We start from the raw sequence: 12,054 nt of genomic DNA on the forward strand, positions 1-12,054 counted from the left end.
CCAGAGTGTTGTATAAAAAATTCTGCACGTCTACCATCTGCACGTTTGACGTTTCCGAACTGCACCCAGGCCCTGGAAGTTGTAACTTCTCACAGGCACCTGGGAACTTCTTGACTCGACGCTATCAGGGTCCGAACATGCTGACCATGTTTGCCTTAAAGCATCCAGCATTTTAGGAACTCTGCAGCCTCACTGCCGTTATCTGCCTAACGACTGTAGATCTCTGTTTTTCTCTCTGTATATTTGTCCGATCTTCGACTACTGTGACGTAGCGTGGTGTGGGTTATCAACCACGATATCAGAAAAGCTTGAAGTTTGCCAACGAAAATTATTAAAAATGCTATTTTGCTTGCCCCATGATTTCTCCTCTGCACAACTCTATGTTCTCGCTCGTGTTTGCCCCCCTTTCTATTCGACGCAGTCTCCACAGCAACGTGCTAATTCAAAAGATAAAACTCGAGAAAGTACCAATGCATCTCTTTCCCTAGGACTGGTTTATGCGGAGCCGTTCAACCAGGGCACAAGTCTCGCTACCTGCAGTTCGCACTGTCCAGTTTACAAAATCCCCTTTGTTTCATTCGTATTCTGACTGGCTCAAGCTATCAAGCCTCGCCCACCACTGCCACAGCATGTCTCAGTTTCGCCAAGTTGTTTGTACTGAGTTGCGTTTTCGTGCCGCACACACCCGTGTTTAGCTAAACAATGTAATTTCCGGCTATCTCACTTAATTGGCTGAGCTTTGTTTTCCTCCCTGTTCCTTTCTTGGCTGAGCTTTGTTTCCTCTCTGTTCCTTTCTTTCCACTGTTTTCTTTTGTACTTTTACCATGGATGGTTATCGCCCTCATCTCTGGGGTTGCTCCCCACATTAGGCCCCTTGCACACTACGTACAAGTAAAAAGTTGCTTTTTAGCTTATGCGTCACTTTCAAGCAAGTCCCGATCAGTTCCATTGCACACTTGAAAAGACATTTTCATTTTAATAAAATACTAATAAAATTTTCTATGGCAACTGCCGCCTCACCGGTGCTGCATGGAGATAGTGCGGGAAGTTTTAAAATTTTTTAAACTTTTCTCTCCGAGCTTGGTCTGCAGAAATGTTTGTCGAGTGTTGGTGAAATGCTATCACTTCGACATGGATCTGCGACTTCCCATCGAATGCCATGTCCAGGCCAACACTCCTAGCATACAGATTGAGGTCTTCAGCGATCTCTTTCTCCTTCTGTGACCTCTTCTTCATCGTTCCACTTTTCTCCCGCTGGTAGTGTGCCCACAGCTCGATCAACTTCCCCTCCATCTCATCATTGAACACAACTTTCGGCATGCTGAACTTCATCTTCTCAAACTAGCTTCAACGCGACAGAAGGAAACAAACAACGTGCAACTACTCAAAACAAGGAACAAATCAAAAGGAAGAAAGAGCTGACGACAAGAGTCAAGAAGTCTCACGGAAGGACATGTGCAAAGCAAACTACGGTCCAGAAATGCAACTAAAACATAAACGCGCCTTTGTATACCCGTCTGGAGTTTGCTGAATACGTTTGCGCAACATTTTAGGTTTCCCGCGAAAAGCAGACCGTTTGCATGGTAACTTTTACAGGAACGCAACAAAAATGGGACTTTCTATGTAGTGTGCAAGGGGCCTTAGCAATGCGTGCACATTCTACGAGATTGAGTTTAATAATAATAATAAACCAGTGCATAGAGAATATACTGCTTCACAGATACCAGTGGAATTGTATCTACGATAGGCACTACGTGTTGTAAGAATGCTCACTCCAATATCAATTAAAAATCAACTGTTCTAGCTGAATGCACCGACATTATTGTATCAACAAAAGTACAGATTCCTGATGACAAACTAGCATACTCATAGGCAAAATGTAACAGCGCACAGAGGATAATACTTCTTCACAGATTTCAGTGGAAATACATCTATGATAGGCACTATGTGTTGTAAGAATGCTCTCTCCGATCAATGGACAATCAACTGCGTTCTAGCTGAGTGCAGCAACCTTTATCAACGACAGTATAGATTTGTGATAACAAAATAAACTTGGAGGCAAAATGTAACAGTGCATAGCGAAAAAACTCCTTCACAGATATCAGTGGAAATGCATTTACGATGGGCACTATGTGTTGTAAGAATGCTCACTTCAAAAGCAATGAAAAATCAAAATTAATATCTTCAAGCTGAATGCAGCGACATTGACAATAAATCAAGGGCAACAAACCTGATGGACCACCAGGAGAGGTAAACCGTCATAATAGACAAACCTGAAATCGTGCATGCTTCAATTCAATCAATGCTAAGTTTCCTTATCAATATTTCCTACCAATATATCCTTAGGCCAAGATTAGCTTCATGCAAGTAGCATCAAAGTACAGAGAAGTACCAACACGAAATGAAATCAAGGCATCAGGTGACATCGTGCGAAATGCGTACTGATTATTACCTCTTACAGTCATGCATAATAATTGTGTATAGGTGTGTTGACATGTGCATGCATGTGTATGGGTGGTGTAACACTACAGGAATGCTAACAATGACTGGAACTGGTCGTCAGCTTTTTCCACTTGCTAAGGCTTGTAGAAAATCTTCCCACTGTTCCGGCACTGCAAACAAATGAACACAACACATTGCCCTTGTCTCGATGCAAGTTGGTATTGCTGTATTTTATAAGATCCTGACGAAGAACTCGTTTCAAGGGCAGCTCCACCAGCAGTACTTTAAGGGACTGTGCTACTGTTCCAGTTTGCATGTTATTTTATTTACTGTACTCCATTATGAATTTATGTTCAGTATCTAATGGCATAAATCCTGTCATAAACTTAAACTTTAGAAATATTCATATACTAGTAAACTGAAGAGCAGTATTTTCCAGTTATGCTAGGGTGGTCCGTAATTTTCGGGAAAATTCCGTCTCCATGCAAAACAGTCGGCAGCTGGTCAGGATTGTTTTGCATTTGTTCTTACACCTGGCGCACTATGTTGAGTAGTGTAGGATGGATTGTTGCAAATAGCAGTCCTTCACTATGACGTAGAACACGCATGGACCGTAGACCAGTTGACCTACTTGTACCCCACACACAGACGTGAAGTCATATTTTTACTTGTATATACTTGTAAGTATTTAAAAATGGACGCAGTTCTTCGCCAGTTTTTTTTCTTTTCTTATTGGTACATGTACATGTATGGGGAAAATACAAACAAATTAATAATGGGGAAAACGGGGTGGGGGGGGGGGGGGGTAGTCAGTGGGTCATAGACAACTTCACACAAGGAAGGATTTTAAGGTAGCTCGGTGGGGTGTCACAAACTGGTCTTCTCACCATCCCTTGCGCAGATCATGAGTGGAAATATTATGACATTCTGCCGATCATGGGTTCGAGCCCCTCATGAGCAACTGTTTCTTCTTCTTCTTCTTATAATTGTTATGTTGTTTTTTTGAATGATATACCACATTTCCGAATTGAATGGATGTTCTATAGCAGGAATTGCCCAAATATCCCCTATAACCTTTTCTCTTTCCTGCTGAGCAAGGGTGTAACTTGACACACAAGAAGCTGCAAAACAGCCACATCGTCGGGCCATTTTTGTTATTTCACCATGCTCACAATGACTTTTTTTGCAAACACGAAGTGGAGAATCTATGGAAGATTGCAGCTTGAGGTAGTTCTGAAATTTGTTGTGTGGAGATGTTAATCTATACTGGTGGCCTATCTGCATGAACTAGAGCATGATATTGGTCTATGTAAACCTATCTAACAAAATAGACCCTATAGACAAAATTACACAACATTTCCCTAAAATCTCATAATCTGATATTTTTTTCATTGCGGAAAAAAATCATGGTTCGCGTGAGACTTGGCTAGAGGCCGAGTTGTCTGCATCCGCAGGAACGCCACCACCCTCAAGGATCAAGGCACAGATGCAGCTTCTAAAGCGATGACCTGAGAAGATCAGTGCGACCACCACATTATCGCTCTTTCTTCTTCTTTTCTCTTCCTCTCTCTGTCTTTCTGGGTTTCTTCCCCCCCCCCTCTGTCTCTCTCTGTCTCTCTCTCTTTCTCTTTCCCTCTCTCTTTCTCTCTCTCTCTCTCTCTCTCTCTCTCTCTCTCTCTCTCTCTTGTCTTGTTTTGTCTGTCTTTCTGTCTGTCTGTCTGTCCGTCCGTCTGTCCGTCCGTCCGTCCGTCCGTCTGTCTGTCCATCCGTCCATCCATCTGTCTCTCTCTCTCTCTGTCTCCGCCTGTCTCTGTCTCCCTATCTATATACCGTATGCCAGCACCTTTAAAGCCAAGGCCCTATATTCGAAACACCGCTGCTTACCTAGCTATTTTAGATATAAAACGACCCACCTACTACGCCATGCCATAAAAGTCAAAGTCCACACAGAAATCTCAATCTAAACCCGCTTGATCGCGCCTCCTGCTGGGCTGTAAGTATGTTAGTATAATACTTATTCCTTCATTTTTACAAAACCTATTTCCAATGTCATTTTATTTTATGAAGCCCGTGGCTTTATAACTGAGACTGGCTTCATGATCAAAAATACCTCCATGGCTTTAAAGGTGTGTGAGTAAATGGGGTGCATTATTCCCTGCCCCGACCCCTTCTGACCAAGCTGTCTGGAACTTTTAAAATACAATGGTACATGGAAAACATGCTGCATGAATTGTTCAGATGTCAGTACTCTTTCATAAACTCATGGGTTTTCTTACCTCCAGCTGGAGTCATTAAGTATTCATCTCTGTCATAGAAATATGTTTCCTACAGGACATATTGATCAAGTACACGGAAAATGACAAAACTGGAACTGAATAAAACTGGAAGAGAAATACTATACTTTAGCACCAGAATAATGGCATGCGAGTAACACAATTATCTGAAAACTCCAATATAGCGCAATAGTAATGACATGGGGCGAGATGGTGGTTGAAGCACACCTGGTGGTTAACACATACAAGCCTACACAACGCTCTCTAAACTGAAAAGGTATGATAGTATGGGGATACGAGAGAGCTTGGAAGCTCAGGGCCCTACGCTATGCTTTTTTGCTTTGATGACCTAGACAAAAAAAAGCATACGGATGTTATAAATTCATATAAAATATTTCCTTTATTTTAAAGACATAACCTGGGATTCGAACCCGCACTATAGCCCTGCATGCATCCCCCAATGCCCTTCGCATACATACTAATTCTTCCAAGTTGCTTCACGTTATGATCTTGCATTTGAAAGCCCTATTTGAATATGCATTGTGGCCAGCCGTCTTTGATGACATGGTACGGTACGGGACAGGTACGGGAGAGGTACGGTCCAGGGTAATACGACACCGTCTACCGCATTGATGACCTAGGCAAAAAAAGCATAGGGATGTTATAAATTTTTCAATTCTCCTATTTTTTGGTATAACCTGGGATTCGAACCCGCACTATCGCCCTACATCATGTACATGCATTCCCCCATACACTTCGCATTCATACTCATTCTTCCAAGTTGCTTCACGTTATGATCTTGCGTTTGAAAGCCCTATTTGAATATTGCGGCCAGCTGTACGTGGCCAGTTGTGTTTGATGGTACGGTACGGTACGGGACAGATACGGGATAGCGCCAGGCGTGACACAAACACACAAACACACAAACAAACAAACACCAAATTAAAGCTGTGTGGACCCTGGCTAGCGCCAGACTTTACTGAAGTAACGTCTTCTGCATAGCTACGGGAATAATTATATTTGTACCTGCAGGCATGAGAGAGGCTTTTAAACTTTTAATTGTTTATCATTAACTCTCAGAGACAGGGGCACTATTCGAGACAGGGGCACTATTCGAGACAGGGGCACTTTTCGCGACAGGGGCACTGTTCGCGACAGGGGCACTATTCAAGACAGGGGCACTATTCGAGAAATGTCACTCTTTGAGAGAGGGCACTATTCGACAGATGGTTGAAGTCACGAGAGTACTGTAAGAGCCATTGCACATCACAGCTCCAATGAGAACAAAATTGAGCTAAGAAAGTGGATGACGCGTGCAGGTATATCACCACCATCGCAGATTCAGCACGGCGTACTGCACAACAGACCACTGACCGTGCTCAAATCTCATGAATGACTTTTAATTGCTGCAAAGGTTAACCTTTATCCACCTAACAATCCCATGCTAAAAAAAGAGACATAGTGAAGTACTGCAACTTGCACTTACCCCAATCCAGGAGACACTTTCCTAGGCAGAGTGAAAACAATTCCTCAAATCAATACAATCACTAGCAAGCTGGCCATGACTGCCATTGCCCCACCGCTCACCCTGGACTTTCCACTAGGAATAGCCACTTCTCCAGACAAACAAAGTCAAAAGAAGGACACCAAACCAGAACACACACACACACACACACACACACACACACACACACACACACACACACACACATACCAATGCACGCACGCACACACACACACACACACGTACACACACACGTACACATGCACACACGTACATATGCACACACACACACACACACACACACACACACATCAATATGCATGGGGGAGTACAAATTACGAAAACCCTTCTGCACATGGTCATTTCTAATACTGCAACAGATTGACATCAATGGCAAGAGCTCTTGCCATTATGCATACCCATTTTCAGCTGACTTGCCGTATGGGTCATAAGTTAAGTAGTGTAGGAATAACGGGAGTTTGCCTTCATCGTGACCGTCTTTCCCACCGTCATGAAAATATAGACACAGTAGAGTACAGAACAACAAGGATAATCAAGTCTTGTTTGCTGCTACTTCAAGTTTCACACTCTCGCAATCATCAGGCAACAGAGGGGGGGGGGGGGGGGGCTGATGCTCGTGAGAGCATGAAACTTGAAGTAGCAACAAGCAAGCCTTGATTGTCCTTGTTGTTCTCTATTTCGCTCTGCCTCCGCGGTGTTGGGTACATCCTTTGGTGGCACAGTACAGTAAAAAAGAAGATTTTGTAGAATGTGGCCATTTATTACGTATACCGGTATTGTTGTTGTTGGTATACAATCACTTCTTCTCATTGTGGTGTGTTCATCTCTATCGGATGCACAACTTCCGGCACAGTCCTTGAGAACCACACACGCCAACAACTCACATCCTAGGGATACTGAGCATGACACACAACCAACACATGAATGCACTCAACAATGTCGACCTGTTGGGTACGGTGAGCCTGACAAAGAAATTGAACCCTTGATGCCAGTAGTGCCACTGCCTCCACCGTAGCCATCACCCACCTCTGAGTTGAGTGTGGACCTGTTGGGGTCTCCTACTATGGAGTCCTGGGACATGATGTACACGGACCTGATACTGAACGCAGGAGACTGCAGAGGAGTTGACATGAGAAAGAGTGACGCTACTGTCCATCATGTGTGTGAACGGCCTAGACGCTCAACGGCTACCTACACCATCAACTATGAGACTGGACACTAGAGAGGTTCCAGAGTACGATTTTTGTGCCAAAATCCGTAGAGGCGCTACGGATCTTTTATAAGTCGTTATCGAGCAGTGAAATGTTCCGGAGTACTTAACTTGTGTGTTTGCCATCATTGCCTATGTTACGATCGCAAACACACCACATTCCAGCGCTATGCCTTGTTATTTTGAACATTTAGTACCAAAATTAAAACCTCCCGCGGAAAATCGATGTTTCTCGTACCAAATTTGTACTCGAAAAATCTTTCTGCACCCGATGACGCAAAATCTCCATACGAAACATGGTTCATATGAAAGCCAGTCCGCACGGATTCTCTGTGCCAAAAAATTGTATGGAGCATGCCTCGAAAAATCCGTAGCGCCCATACGGATTTTGGCACGGAAAATCGTTCCCCGGAACCTCTCTAATATGGAACTAAAGTGACCTTCGCTGATCCTGTGGGAGAGACCAAACGTACTGTTCAAAGGAGGAGTCAAAAGGCAGAGTCAAATGAACAATGGAGTAACAAGGAAAAACAGAGAGAATCAACAAGGAATAAGACGATGAATTGAATGATGAGATGGACAGGAGGTGATGCGGACGGTCATGATGAGATTGGCGACGACGGCAGAGTCGGGACGGAGGAGCTGGATGAAGATGGTGATAATCAGAAGTCTGAGTTTCACCGTTTCTTTGTCGCGCACGATATACTCGACAATTACGGGTGCTTGACAAGCAGAAAGATCCTGAACGATCTCCTACCAGGCCAGATGTGCAATGCCAATGTGCAGAAGATCAGACAAAATCACATTCTTCCAGCAGAGACGGGGACCACACATAGGCCAAGGCCATGGTAAAAAGCAAAGCAAAAGCTGCTTGGGCACACGAACATCTGGCATGCGTGACACATGGCCAAGCCATCCAAGCCACTGCTTCCGAAGCCGTTAGGACACTATCGATGGATCATTCACGTTTCTCAACGGCGCTCACTCGTAACATTTTCCACCCTGCCGTTGTTTTCACGAAACACACAGGATACTACATGTACATTTTTTGGTGGAAACTATCCAGGGGCCGGAATCACGCACACACATACGCTTGAGCGTGTGGGCGCGAGCACACACACACACACACACACACACACACACACACACACACACACACACACACACAGAATATTGCAAAGCAATTGCATGTGTGGCTGTCAATGTACATGTGTGTGTGTGTACGTGTGTGTGTGTGAGTGTGTGTGTGTGTGTGTGTGTGTGTGTGTATCTGTCTGTGTGTGTGTGAGTGTGTCCACGTGTCCCGCATGCAAGATCGGATCCCTCGTCAGCTGCTGTACGGCGCATTACCCTCCAAACGTCCACCGCATGGACCCCCTAAGCGCTGGAAGGACTTCGCGAAGTGCGACTTGATGGCTGTTGGCTCTGGAGCAGCTTGGTGACATCGTCCAAGATCGACAGGGATGGCGGGTCACCTGCCGTGATGCTGTCGACGCTATTGTCCAGTCCCGCATGGAGCCTGTGGCGAAGCACCTCATCTGTGGCACTTGTGCGCGCAGTTTTCGTCGGCCGCATGATATTGCGAGGCACAAGTGTAACGCTGTTCGCGCGGCCCGCGTGCGCTGAGTATGGCGTTCCTCGCCCGGTGGGCAACACCTCTCCTGGTCTGCCCCGTATGGGGCCACATAGCCAGTCATGGCAGTGGAAGAAGGAAGGAAGGTGTGTGTGTGTGTGTGTGTGTGTGTGTGTGTGTGTGTGAGTGAGTGAGTGTGTGTGTGTGTGTGTGTGTGTGTGTGTGTGTGTGTGTGTGTGTGTGTGTGTGTGTGTGTGTGTGTGTGTGTGTGGATGTGTGGGTGTAGATGTGCAATGCTTCGATTTCTCTCTCTTCTCATCTCTTCTCTCTTCCTGTCGGTGTCTCCCGCTTCTGGGCCGGCATGGCCCATACTTCATGCGTGCTTGTTCCTGTTGTTGTTATGTCTACTCTGTCTTGCCGCTATTCCGGCTTTGGCCGTGACCACGATGTGTCTCCCCCTTTTCTCCTTTATCCTTTCCTTTCTCTTTTTGCTAGAAGCTTTCTTCTCGCATGACCACGATTTTTCTTCTTTTTCGCCTTTCTTCTTTTTCTTTCCTTCTCTTCTCTTCTTCCTTTGCTGAGAGCCTTCTGTTCCCATATTTTCTTTTCATCTGTGTCCCCATTTCTGGGTTACTTGGACTTCATTCGCTTCCTTGTCATTGGACATGTTCAGCCCGTTCGGTTTGCGAATTCAAATAAACACAACCACCACCACCACCACACACACACACACCGACACACACACCGACACACAAACACACACACACACCGACACACACACACACACACACCGACACACACACACACACACACACACACCACCACCACCACCACACACCGACACACACACACACACACACACACACACACACACACACACACACCAACACACAAACTCACAAACACACACACACACACACACCGACACAAACACACACACACACACACACATACCGACACACACTATACGTAGGCTAATTGCTAACCTGTGCAATTAAATCCATCGCTAGTAAATCCAGGATCACAGGTGCATAAAAAGCTTCCTAAAGTGTTGTTGCATTGTGATGATGAACCATTACACATGGTGTTACACTCATCGATATCTATAAGAGGAAAAGATTAACACACATGGGTCAATCGACCAGTCACACGTACAAGTACTACTTTCTCAACTATTATTCCCATTCACAACAGGCAGCAGGAGTTCAGACTGAATTGTTTTGCACTAGTCCAATTATGACCCTGCTTCCGCCCGGGATAAGTACAAGTACTACTTTCTCAACTATTATTCCCATTCCCAACAGGCTGGAGGAGTTCAGACTGAACTGTTTTAATTTAGCAGGAGTCAATACCTGTAATGACCCAAATCAAGGAACATAGCGAATATTCCATTTTGCTCAAAGCTGATTCCCCTGGTGAATCTCATTTACTGCCCATGACAGTTTGGTCCAGAGACTCTCAATATTGGGGATAGTTGGAAAAAGTCAAAATTGGAGTAAAATACACATTGAACGAGGGATCACTGCTTCTCAGAACAGAGCAGCGGAGCCAAACTGCTAACCAGTGTACTAACCAGTGCAAAACGGTGCAGTTCCATTATATCCCGTTTGGCATTCACATTTGTAACTCCCAACTGTGTCAGTGCAACTGGTACTCTTGTCTTTGCACAGAGTCAAGCATTCATCGATATCTGCCAAAGGAAAAAAACATGGGGTATTTTAGGAAACCAAGAAGGAAAGGTAAGAGGCTATACTCATGATATGTGCAGTGTGTTGAGGCTGTCAGAAGGCTACATCTCTTGGTTACCATGCACTTGTTTCTTGCATATTGTCCTTAGAAATCATATCTAATATCTCCTCGTCTTTCAGATCCTAAATACCGTAAAGTCTTGTATAAATGCCGCGGCTTCTATGACTTTCTTGATGAAATTTTGCAGGCTTCTATGTGAGACAGGCTTCTATACTAGACAGGTATTTCTATGTATGTCAACACTAAAACCAGGCTTATCTGTGATTTGATGGGCCCAAAACTGCGGCTTCTATTCGAGGGCGGCTTCTATTCAAGTGCGGCTTTTATACAAGACTTTACGGTATAGCAGGACAGCAGAAAACTCCCACCCGTTGCAGCTTTTGATTAGGAGAAAGGTGTAGTGTAACATGTTGTAGATTCAGTGGTGAGGAAATTGTAGAATTTCGGCTCAGCACTGAAGACGAAACCATCTTCATCACAACAATTCAGCTTGAAGTTGAGGAAGCCTGGTTTCAATGTTAACATACAGGCCTCAAAATTATTGTGTTTGATAAAAAATATAGGGTGGTGGGATTGGTCATGTGCATGTGCTGGAATCCAATAACCGGTTATAACCGGTTATCCGATCGCTATTTTAGAGGATACCCGGTCATGCAGAAGTTTTGAACATTTAAGAGTCAATGTCTGTAAAAACCAAACATCACCCGCCATGGCCAAATTTTCGACTTTTATCCCTGGATGAACCTCATTCACCCACTATTCACCCACTATTCACCCACTATGGCAGTTTAGAATCACAAGCCCTATTTTTATTTGACGGCGTTCCACTGATGAAAGTCACGAGAAAACGTTATGAAAAACTCGGATGTTGAGCCAATAATATAAGTAGAAAGGAAAAGGACATACGGATACGAGTTAAGAGTAACTCTCCATCACTGTAACCAGCCACCATATACAGTCAGAAAGTGCAACAACTAGGCACCCAACTGACAGAGTACTGAGACATTCGACGTCCTGACACCTAGCTTCAACACATCTCCGTAGCGTCAACCGACAGCCTTGCAACTCAGAATATTCAAGATTATGGAAATACCAAAGAGGGGAAGGTCAGCGCAACGAAAACGAGCACAAGCTACAGTCCCAACGGAACAAAGAATGTCGATTGTTACTGGACGATGACGAGACCAGTAGGATACTTGACAAAGCGGTCTAACTACAATTCAAAGCAGCAAAGCAGCACGCCACCCAACTTGGGTGGGTCATAAATATCAAAGATAAGTAA

The sequence above is a fragment of the Sycon ciliatum genome, chromosome 3 (genome assembly GCF_964019385.1).
Source record: "Sycon ciliatum chromosome 3, ocSycCili1.1, whole genome shotgun sequence".
Taxonomy (NCBI): Eukaryota; Metazoa; Porifera; class Calcarea; order Leucosolenida; family Sycettidae; genus Sycon; species Sycon ciliatum.